The sequence below is a fragment of the Camellia sinensis genome, chromosome 5, assembly GCF_055761805.1.
Source record: "Camellia sinensis isolate YWXY chromosome 5, ASM5576180v1, whole genome shotgun sequence".
Classification (NCBI taxonomy): domain Eukaryota; kingdom Viridiplantae; phylum Streptophyta; class Magnoliopsida; order Ericales; family Theaceae; genus Camellia; species Camellia sinensis.
In genome coordinates, this window is record NC_138965.1 from 54057170 (window position 1) to 54069548 (window position 12379).

The following is a 12379-nucleotide window of genomic DNA, read 5'->3' on the forward strand; positions in this document are numbered from 1 at the left end:
CGTTTGCTTCTCCATTCGGACATGTGTTCCAACGCATTTGCCTCTAACTCATATTAACCCCGTTGATCCCACCAGAAGTTTCAGTGTCATGGAATCTTCCAAAGGCTCGTAATGCACATCATCAATTTTAAGTCTGTCAAACAATGCATACACTTCTTGAAAAGCTTTTGTAGCTTCAAGTTTTAAGTCAGCCACAGAAGCATTCTGTGGCAAGATTAAAAGTTCTGGGGCTGGGGCTTGGGGCTGGGTCATCTTTTGGGTGGTCTGCAACCTCTACATGACACCATAGGTAGATTGCAAATCTTGTAGCTGCTGCCATTTTGTCAGGCTTTTAGTCCTTTAACAAATTGCTTGCAGTCAAGGATTTGGGTTGCATAATCACTTATGAGTTCTCAGCAGCATAGAGGGATGTGGAATATAATCATATGTTACCTGGAATGTGGATTGTTCCAGGATAGAGAACGGGAACGGGAACGGGAACGTGATACACTACATACTCTAAAATGTGATACGATAGGTGTAAACTTGTATATATTATACTTGCAAATTCGAGGTACTTTTAGAGTAATTTTCTTTTAACTATTAGGCATCTAATAAAATTTAGTTTTCTTTTTTCATGTAACAAAACATTTCTATGAGTACTATGACCCATTTTTTATGTTTTATCTTGTCAAAACTTAACTTATCTTAGATTTTAATTCATTATATTTGATTTTTTTCTCCTAACGAAACATTTAAGGAAATTTATTAAAAAAAAGCTTCTAGGATCATTTTAGATCGTTAAATTTACCATTTTGAAACGCAAGTGTATCATATTTTGAAACATGTGTACCAATACGTAATTCGCTAGGGTATTAATGTTTTCTGGTAACAGAAAATCATACAAAAATTTCAAGTCATGAATGAGATGTTCTTTTGATGGGCAGTTTGAGTTTGTGCCGTCTTGATTCAGCACAAATCCAAAGGGCTCAAGTCTGCTTTAGTATAAGAAGAAAAAAAAGAAAAAAAAAAGGGGGAGAGTTAGCGACATCACAGACAGATACATGCAACAATTAAATGGTACAGGAAAAAGAATGACGTGTGCCTTGCCATGCCTTGCCTTTCCTAAACTCAACAGCCGAAGAAGTTGGATTGCATCGGGAGTTAACCATTTTGCCATTGGGTGCCATCTTTCCGGCCAAGTGTTTAAGGCAGTAATCAAGGAGCTCTGATGAGGTCACCTTGCACAGAGCACGCTGTGAGACCCAGCTGGGGGTGTCACCTGCAGCTGCAGCTGCAGCTGCTAGCAGCGCTTTGATCATGGCTTGTTCTACAGATTCCACATCATTCCTTGTCCAAGCACCCGAAAAGTTTGTAATTGTAGTGTACGTCGGCTTCTTACATGTTTCATTCTTTGTTGCTTTTGTTGACCTATGATTTTCATGTATCAGCTTTAAGACGAATAAGAAGAGGTCCCTTGGCGATACAACTGGAGAATCTTCTTCTAATATGGACTGGTAGAATGTAATTAGTGCTTGCAATTGAGTTGGGGGTGTACAGTGACGGCCTTCGAAGTAGAACTAGGATAAGGGTGTGTTTGCCAGAGTTCGAACTGCTTTTCAGTAGGCATCTAGTGTGAGAGCGTAGCTCCCAGCGCCAAACTCGCATCCTACCAAGGATGGCTGTTGGTAATTGCATCCAAAAGTCGGTATTCCATCCTGTATTTTTTTTGATATATCCATCACACTAACCTTCCTGTTTAAAAACAAAATGGCAGGGAATGAGAATCATATTGGATGGATCGAAGTCTCTTTGTAAACATAAGTAGGGCAAACAAACATTTAAACAAATTGTAGGGCAGCCTATCTATTTTTTTTATATTTATTCTCACTCATTGTTTATTTTTCTCTCCGTTTCTTCCTTGGTTCTAAATGATTTTGTCAGGCCATTGTCCAGTTTTTATCTTATTAGTCCCTTACAGATGAATTACTATGGGGCTATTTAATGTAACTTGTAGAGTAATTTTTAACTTATTTTAATTTTAAAAATTTGTGTCAACTTTTGGTGCAACTTTTATTTACAATTTATAAAAAAAATCCACTTCCATTGAAGAATGAAACCCTACAGTTCAAATGTCCAAAACTTGATCAAATCAGCGTTTTAAACGGATTAGAATGAAGAGAATGGAGAGGTAAACAACTTTATACCTTGAGATTTTGGATGAATCTTGCTCTTAATGCTCCAAATCAAGGGTTGAAATAGTGTAAAGACAATATTTTTAGAGAGAGAAAGTAGAGAGAAAGGAGAGAATTGATGGGTCCAATCAAGAATACGAGAGAAATTAGAGAGAGAGGAACCCTAAGGTTCTAGATAGAGAATATCTCAATCAATTAATGTTCATATATCAAAGTTAAGTTACAAAATGGTGACTGCTTCTCTAGTTCTAGGCTAACAATTAACCACCATTAACTAGTCACATGCCAAGCACATGATGTCCCACATTATACTCTCCCACTCAAACGAACTTGTCCTCAAGTAAGGACCAAAAACAAAGTACAACCAATGCATAAGAAATGAAACACAATACTAGACAAATACAATATCTAAAACAAAGGAAGTGGCGTTGGCGCAAGAAGAACCCAACAAAAGAAGTGGCTAAATAGTTGCAAATCCTTTATTCAAGATCAACTGTAGCACTTGTGTCCTTTAAACTATTGGAGAGTGTATTTAATTCTTTCATTTTCACTTTGGTAGTCTGTGCAGTTGTTATTTTTGGTTTTGGAGGAGTACAATTCGATTTAAACTTGTTGGGATTGTTTGTTCACACTTGTTTTCGTTGAAAAGTTTTTTGAAAACTTAGAAAATTTGTTCTAGTGTTGATACTAGTCTTTCTGGGGGTCGACACTACCTTGTTGCCATACTCTTAGTGCCTCTGTTGGTTTTTGGGGTCGACACCTGAGTTCCTGGGGTTGGCACCTGAGTTCCTAGGGTCGACAATTTCCTTACTGTTTTGTTTTGGTTGTCTACTGAAATATAGGATCGACACCACTGGTTCCCAAGGTCAACCCTTCTCTGCTGCTGTGTTCTGGGTGTTACTACTTAAATATAGGGTCGACACCACTGGTTCCTAGGGTCGACTCTTGTCTACTGCACACTTTATTGTCTCAGCATTTTCTTCTTGAGAGTCAACACCACTGTCTTGAGGGTCGACCCCTGTGAGTTATTTTCAGAAATTTGGTTCAGTTTTGGGCCCAACTTTTGGGCGTTTTGACTTATTCTTTTCATTGAATTTAGGGTTATTATTCTACCACTATAAATAGATCCCAAACACACTTTTCTTATTCACTTCTCTCTCTCTCTCTTAGAAACTCAACTTTTTTTACATAGATCTCTAGATCTACTTGGTTAGAGACATCTTTTCACCTTGGTCCATTGAGAAAGATTGTAGATCTCGTCAAAGACTTTCTTTTGATCTAAGTGTTTCGTGGTTTCATCGACTTTGAGTTTTTCTGAGTACTCCTCTTTGCTTCAAGAGGTAGTGTCTATTCCATAAACTCAAATATGAGTTCAGTAGCATATTTGCGGCGTATTTTGTTATTTATTTTTGGTAGTCATTTGATATGATTTTTACCCTAATTATTTGTTATTTCAAAAGATCTATGGATTTGGATGTTTTGGGTTAAACTTAGGGTTTGGATTTGAAATGTGAAAGATAGATTTTTTTTTTTTTCTTTTCTTTTTCAAATGAGTTCTTGAACAAGATTATGATTTTGTATTAGTAGTTGAAATATGTTGATATGGTGGCTTTTCTTTACACAAAAGTGATGTTGAAAGAAAAATGAGGTTTTGTTCTAAAACCATGGGTTTTGGCTTGTGTTGGAAAACAATGAAAAAATGATGTTGGTTTTGTAAGAGATGGGAAGAAAATGGTCGTGGGATTTTGAAAATGGGTGTTGTTACTCTTTTGAAAAATACATTTATATTGTTATCTTTTAATTATTGCATTAGAGATAACTGTTTTGGCTATCGGTGGAGGATAACATTGCCGCGTGTTAGAAATTGCAAGTGGATTAGGCAATTTGAAATTATTCATATCATGGAGCATGTAATGGATTTTGGAAATTGAAACTATATGTTTTGGAAAGGGGTTTTGGAAATTCTCACATTATATTTTGAAACATTTTCATTGTTTTAGAAAAATAATATATTGAGTTACATGTATTATACTATTGAAAAGGGTAAATACAACGGTGAATCTAGGAAATAAGTATTGTCTCGTTGAAATAAGTTGGCCTGAGTGTTCGTGGTAAAAGTCCTAAAAATCGTGTGCATACATGGGTGTTGATCCCGCGGACGAAATATCCGTAAAATGGCAATAGTAGTGCTTGTATGACCTACGTTTACATGGGTGACGGTTTACAGTTTCCTGCGGACGGAATTTTCGTGAAAGGTTGTATTTGTTTTGGAGATTCACCCAGTTTATCTACTATTGTGTTGGTTTGGAACATGATGTTTGGAAATGTTTTGAGCAATGTATTTGCTTTTGTTCAGTGATGTGGTCGCATTTGATTTAGCAATGTTTTTGTTGGTTGGTATTGAGATACCTGGATTGGTTTTTGGAAAGGGGTTTCATATCAAACAGATGTTTTGAACTTAGGAAAAACGTTTTGATTAAACGTAATGTTTTGGTAATTGGAAAGAAAGGGTTTTGTTGAGAAATCAATGGATTTGAAAATGCATTTAGGCATATTGTATATATGTATTGCATCATGATCATTTATGTTGGTGGAGCATGTTTAGTCTTTGAAATATTCTTTATTGGACTTTATGCTCACCCTACGTGGCTGATTTTTTTTTCCCAGGTGTACATGTATGGATGTGGACTGAGACGTGAAGCTGTGTTCGGAATCATGTAGGATGGTTCTGTTATTTGTAGGCCAAGGCCATTTATGTTATTTATTGGCTACATGCCATTCTTGTAAGGGTTACACCCTTGTGTATGATGTAAGCCTCAGGGCGTTTAATTTGATTTAGAACATTTGTGCATGTTTTAGTTACGGAATATCCATTCGACTTAGATGTTGTATCTAGGAATGTATAAAATCAGATAAACACATGTATTGTGTGACTATATTATATTCATTTGCACGAAAGTTGTAATTTATTGTTTATCGTTGGGTGGTTTATTCACATGAGCTGTACTGTGTAAATCCAGGGCGTGACATCAACCTAGCAAATATCCTTCCATCAAAACGAGTTTTCGTTGATGCACATCAATTGAAGCCATGTTGAGATGTGAATAGGTCATCCATATAGCATGTTGTTTTGGAAGTAAGATGTCATCAAAATAACACTTCTCGCATGGCCTAAGAATAAACTTATCTACATCAACACAAAGTGAAACAAATGGTTTTGAAGATAACCTAAGAGGCATTTCTCGGAAGCAAAGTTCATTCAACAACCATGTAACTTCATTGTCACGACTCTTCATCATAATTTTCATGGAATATAGAAAAAGGGATTGAAGGTGGGATTGAAACCGCTTCCTTTATGGGAAGCAATGTATCCTCATGTACACCTTTACTCTCTACAAGAAGGCCGTCTTCATTATCATAGTTGTCAAAAATTGGAATTCCTTCATATTCACAAACATCAACTTCTTCTTCATATTAACAAACATCAACTTCTTCATAAGCCAGCGTCTCACAATCGTAGTCAAAGATGGCAACATTTTGAACATAGTCTTCCTTATCATATCTTGGTTTAACCACCTCGTCACTAAAGAGCATCTTATGATCATCAAAAGTCTCTTGCACTCCGACACTAGTTGAGTAACCGACTTGCACATAATCATAGGATGGTTATCCGATTGCAAAACCCTTTGGTATCATTGTTTGGAACTTGAAATGCCCTTCTTTTGTTGCTTCGCAACCAACAAATGTGGCACGTGATTGGAAGGCAAGAAGTGCTCCTTGAGCTTCTTCCTCATCTTCCTTCACTCTCTAACCTTTTTTTGGCCTTTTCTTTGTCTACCAACTTGTAGTTGTTTCCAACAATTGAAGGCATGACCTTTGAGGCTTTGGGAGACCAACTTTGATATATGAACCACCACTAACTAATCACATGCCAAGCACATGATGGCCCCGTTTGGTAGAGCTGTGAGAAAGTGATTATAGATTATAGTTTAACAGATTATAGCTTACAGCTGTGAGCATAAGCTGGTAATCTATTTGGTGTAGCTGTGGGATTATAGATTTAAGCAGTAGAGTAGTGTTTGGTAAATAAGCTATAAAATAGCTTTTTGTTGTGTAATTGTCATTTTTGCCCTTATGAACATAAAAATTGTAATTTTGTCATTTTCTTTGCTTTAAATTTTGAAAAAGTTATTTCATTAATGAAGGTTGGTTAATTAGTACTTAATTAGGTATATTTTTACATTACCTCAAAATTAATTTTTTTTTTTTTTAAATTTTTTTACTAATATTGAGTTCACAAGGAAACAAAAAAAATGTCAATGCAATAAAAATATAATAAATTATTATTAAGGCAATAAAAATAAAACTTCCTAAATATTTAAAGAACTTCTAATTTTGTCTGTAAATTGACATACAATTATTATGTCTCCTCACTTTCATCTCGTTGTCATCACATGCGACATTATTTCCATGGCGTGCTTATTGAGACGAAGATCTTTCCTCTTCATTAGGCACATAATTTTTTCTTCGTTTTTAGATTTTTTTTCTTCGTTTGATTGAGTAAAATTTAAAAGTTTAATTTTTTTTTTACAAAATTAAAAATAAATCATTTATTTGATTCATCATATCAAGTAGAATTTAAAAGTCCATTTTTTTTTTACAAAATTTAAAAAAAAAATTTGCTAAAAATGAAAATTAACCAACAAATTTTTTTTTTAAAAAAAAAAGGGTAAATCCCAAACACCCAAACTAATGAAAAAAAAAAAAGACAAAGGAACTCAACTCCTGGAGCTTTGTGCATTGAAGTTCATTGTTAAATGGAACCTTTTTTCTTTTTTTTTTAAAACACATTCAAGAACACTGGTTAAATAACTAGAACCAGAGGAGAAAGGTCTCTAAACAGCTGGTGTGGCTTAAACCAGGACCGAACACCTGGAAAATTGGTGCCCGACCACCAGGCTAACCGCTTGGCCGTGTAGAAGAATTATTTCCAAACTCAAAAATTGACTGGTTCACAAGTAGTTGTCAACGGAGTTGCAAACAAACAGCCCAAAGTAAACATTAGAAGTGCAATCAATTATACAACATTAAGGCACAAGATCTGCAGCTGGTTCATTGATAGGAAGGCAAAACAAGTGGTTCAAAATGACACACTTATATTATTCTAAGTCTAAATCATCTTGTTCTCCTTCAGATTCAAGTTCTCTCACTTTATCAGAAACTACTTGCACATTCAATGATAGTCACCGAGTGTGTTCCTCTACATATTTCAAAACCATCTGTAGTTGTTCTTGATATGCAGCAGATCTTTTCCTCTCGCGATGTAGCTCTGTGGATAGTTCCCGGATCTTAAGATCTTTCTCATCCTGCAAAAGTATCATAATAAACATCAAAAGAAAAACAAGCAGATACAACACTCGTAAGAAGTTAGTAATATGTTAAGAACTGAATCCCTATTGACATATTACTGCACGTAGCCAAAACATGATGGGCGAAGGACGCAACGCCGTGTTTCCTCATTTTTTAATTAATAATTATGTTTCTGCTCTACGAAAATATTCAGGTATTCACATTTTGGTGACGAGCACAAATGTTCAAGAAGTATTGGAAGCCAAATCAAACCTAACCCTTTTTGACTAAGGTTTTCAGGCACATTGTGAAGCCTGCAGCCCACTCCTATTATAGGACAAGTGGGAGGAACTCTGGTTTAACTTGGCAAACAGAGTGAAAAACTATTTCAACTGGCCATTCTAGTTATATCCTCTCAAGCATATCCTCAATATGTGTAGGACCCTTCATACACCTGCCTACCTGGTTTTCCAAGGATTAAATCATGAGCAGCGTCTACAACATTGAAGAGGAAATTTTAAAATTTGGATCAGCAATTCATAATTGTCCTTCATACACCTGCCTACCTGGTTTTCCAAGGATTAAATCATGAGCAGCGTCTACAACATTGAAGAGGAAATTTTAAAATTTGGATCAGCAATTCATAATTGTCATAAAGACTTTCTGGCAATGAAAATTTCATAGCATCTAAGTAGGAAACAAGCATACATACAAGAAATTATCCTTCCAAGAAGAGGAAAATGACTAAGAAATAAAAATGATGACTGCCAAAAACTCGCTCTCTCCCCCTCTCCAGATATTCACCCACAAGCAGCAAGGTTGCAACTCCAAAACATCTCCTCCATTAACGTATACACCCCTTGACAACCTCCCAACACCTAATACTAGTCTCTGATAATTCACATGCTTGGTAATAAACTCATATCCAAATTTTGTTGAGCATAAAAAGTCAAAACGCTTAATTAATTATATTTATATATCTGTTTAGCATCACAGACCCTCAGACTCTTATGAGGGCTTATTAAAGGCTTTAATTGCTAGTAATTTGGTACATTTAGAGGACCAAAAACAAATCTCAACAATCTGATTAGCCTCCTATATAATTTATTACTAGTTGACTAACATGGTTTCACAGGGGGTTACTTTGTTAATTTGTTGGCCAAAAATCCTTGTACCAAATTAAGGAGGACAGAGGTTTGTCTCTCCCCAATTATATGCGACGGAAGAATTACATTAAATTTTGAGGATTTTATTGTTGCAATTAAAATGTGAGAAGCCAAAGGAAAATTTAGATGAAAGTTTTAAGGGAAAAAGTATAATTTACCTTATATATATATAATTTTGGGTGACGCTAATAATTCCCACATTTTTTTCTAAGGATCCCCTCCTATTGATATTTTTTTTAAAGATAATTATAACCTCAATTAAAATTACTATAAAGGACATAAATTGAAATAGAACACCCACTCTCACGAAAACAACACTTACAATTAAACATCCAACCATATCAAATCAAATTGAACACACAACTCTCATGATCTATCATTTTTATTCATGTCTTGACTTGGAGAGTTGTTCAGTAAACATGAATCCGTCACAAGATCAGATATACTCTATTTAGACATATAAGATTTTTTTCAATTGGATAAAATTTTATCAATTCATGTGTATCTTGTATTCATTTCTAGATCGATTCTTACATTTGTAGCAGAACTATTAGTTCAAGAAAAAGTCCAAAAAACTATCTAAAAATAAAATTTATAGACCAAATTAATACTTGATGTAGCTTACAACTGGCTCATGATTCTCATTTGGTGCAAAATAAAATGAGTCTGAACCAAAATTTTTTTCCTCGTTGATAGCTTTCATTCTAGCAGCAACATCACAACCACTACAAATAAATTCTAAATTGAATGTTAGATGTTAATTATTACCCAATTAGCTTTCAATGAAATGTTGAAAAACCCAAGTGGGTATACAGAACAATGCTATAAAATTGGAACATGTGATATGTGTTTTGTTACACTAGATGTGATCTGGAGTTGGGTGAGTGGTAAGTTTTTTTTTTTCATTTTTCTTTGATTAATGTATACAACCAAAAACAGTTTTAAAAACATGAACCTAAAAACAGTTTAAAAGAAAAAAATCGTTTTAAATCTGTTAAGGCCCCCCATCCACTTCTCTTCATCAACCCATAAATCCTAAGCCAACATGAACCAGAAACCAAAATCGACGAGACAGAGAGAGCGAGAGAGCAACCAGAAACCAAAAACAAGCACAAATCTTAATGGATTTGAACACAGAGCAACGAAAACCCAAAAAAACCCCAAATCGAGGTGTATATCTAATATATGTATATCTATATATAACAAAACATGGTTTAGGGTTTCAAATCTTACTTTTTGGTGGAGATCAACAGAAAACAGGGACGATCGTCGGCGATCTTCGATGTGTAGAGCAGTTTCGTCGTTCGGCAGCGAGAGGAGAGAAGAAGAGGAGAGCGCCGTTTGAGAGGAGAGAAGAAGAGAAGAGTGAGGTATGAGACGAAGAAGTATGTTTATATAGTGGCATTTTCGTTACTCCTTAAGTTTTGGAGGGGCATTTAAGTCATTTTGGCCCTCCAAAAACAGCTGCGTGCTTAAGCTCAAAATTTAAGTACCCTTGGAGCAACTTTTACATTTAAGCCGAAAATGGCTTAAATTAAGCCATAATCTGTGCCTCATAAGTTTTACCAAACACACCAATTTAACTTAATTTAAGTTTAAAACTAATTTAAGTTGAAAAAAAGTTTTACCAAACACCTCTGATGTCCTACGTCAAGAATTTTGGGTGGGAGAAAAGAGGGAAAGATGAGATAAAAAGGAGAAAACATGCTCCGTAGTTTTGTTTGACAAGGTAGTCGATCGCACTTGTTTGGCGATTGATCGCTCCACAATGCGATCAATCCCCTAGTAATTGTAAGGTACTGCTGAAATTTCAAAAATTTAAAGCAATCGACATGTTATCAAGATCACCCAGTGATTGCATGCCACTGCTCAAATCGCTAATTTATTATTCACGAAGCAATCGATTCCCCAAGGAAATGCGATCAATCGCATTTCTAGGAATGTGTAGAATTTCCCAAGTTAAACACATGTGCAATCGACAACTTCATTGGTAATTTTAAACTGAAACAATTTGAGACAAGGTTCTCAATTACCAAGTAATGTATAGAAAATGTAATTAATCAACAAGCCATAAGGGTTGGATTATAATTAAAATTTCAAATGCAAACTTATCATTAACAAGAGTTCGAAAAAAAAATATAAGTATACGATAATAGGTACCAAATAACATAAATATATCTGGTTTAAGACTCGAGTCGTTCCAACCGCCTCCAAAATTTGACTAAGTTATAGAACTAGTTCAACCACAATAACTACAACCTAAGTCTCAGCTCCTAATAATCACTTCCTCACCGACACACTCCCCAAGCATACCAAACATATTGTAGACACCCCATTTTGTCCAATCATAAAGATTTAAGCATTTGGATACTTTCCGATGATGAAAAGTGTTCATCTTTGACTTTAGAAATGCTTTGGGTTGCTGTGAGTTGCTATATCACCTTTGTACACCAAATACCACATTTTTTCTAAAATTATCATTTTACCCTTGAAAATCGTTGTTATCCAAACCTAACCTTTTTGGCCTTTTTCGAAGAGAAGAGAGAGGGAGAGGTCCAATTAAGTCCAAGTTGACAATTTTCCAGAAGTATTAGCTAGTTTTCAATCAAAATGTCAATTGGGAGTTAATTGGGCTTTCTCAGACAACAAGTTATCCTAGGAATTGAAGGGTGGGTTTTGGAACTTGTGGGCCTATGGGTTGACCAACACACAACCGCATTTTGAAAGTCAACCCACACCATGCATTGTTTAGCCGCACATTGCTATCATGGCCGCACGTGTGTCGGCTAGGACAACGTTATGTTTTGTTTGGATTGTTGTTTGATAATGGGGAGAGGCGCCATGAGAAAGAGACATGAGAATCCTAGAATGTCTATATTTAGCCCCCAAGTCTCTCCAAGCCTAAAAAGAACAACCCCCACCCCAACCCCCATTAGCCTTTCTTTCGAGGATTCCAAGAGTTGAGTTAAGAAGAGTGTGAGTTGAACTAGAAGAGTGAGAATTCAACCCTTAGCCTACCAATCTGAAATTGAACCCTAATTATAGCAACTAATTTTTTTTTTTAATTTTTGGATGACCCGGTGTCTAGGCCATCTTATGCGCACCTTGACTAATCCCAGGACCCACGCAAAGTGCCCTCTCCACGTGGAACAGGCAAATCTAGGGCAGAGCCCGCGGATGTGGTCTTAAGGAGTTGATAGCACCTACTGGGAGTTGAACATGAGGCCTAGAGGAAGCACCACCCCAGGCCCCAAGTTGATAAAAGCACGGTTGAAGCTTAAGGGAAGCACCGAAACGCGTTTTCTCGCCTTTCTTGTGGTTTTCGGTTTGATATTCAAACCCTAGGTATTGTTCTTAGTCTTTGACAATTTCAATATGTTTTAATCATGTTTTCCATGTTTAGTAATGATTAGTTGATCACATGTTAGCATAACATCATGTAGTTTAGATATGGTTAGCTTAATTGCATGATTGTTGTATTTTAGGTTGATAGAGTTGTTGCAATTCGTGCATATTAACTCGGTTAGTTCATGCATATTATGTTTAGTTTAGCTTATTTTTTATTCATTATGTGTTAAGTGTTGCTTTGATGCATATTCATCATGTTAGTCGCCTAACCGGGTTATAGGTTCATATTGCATCATGTTTAGGATCATTGTATAATATGGCATGTTTTGTTGGCAAGGTGGT

General features: G+C 35.7%; 2 long non-coding RNA genes across 2 annotated transcripts; one reads left to right on the plus strand and one right to left on the minus strand.

Moving 5' to 3' along the window:
• The first annotated feature begins 1242 nt into the window (after positions 1–1242).
• LOC145790636 (uncharacterized) lies at positions 1243–5143 on the plus strand. The gene is made up of 2 exons (XR_014329501.1): positions 1243–1364; positions 4842–5143. It is a non-coding gene; the product is annotated as an uncharacterized LOC145790636 (long non-coding RNA).
• Positions 5144–7208: 2065 nt separating this feature from the next.
• Positions 7209–10118, minus strand: LOC145790637 (uncharacterized). The gene is made up of 2 exons (XR_014329502.1): positions 9923–10118; positions 7209–7540 (listed from the first exon to the last, which is right to left on the minus strand). It is a non-coding gene; the product is annotated as an uncharacterized LOC145790637 (long non-coding RNA).
• Positions 10119–12379: the final 2261 nt, after the last annotated feature.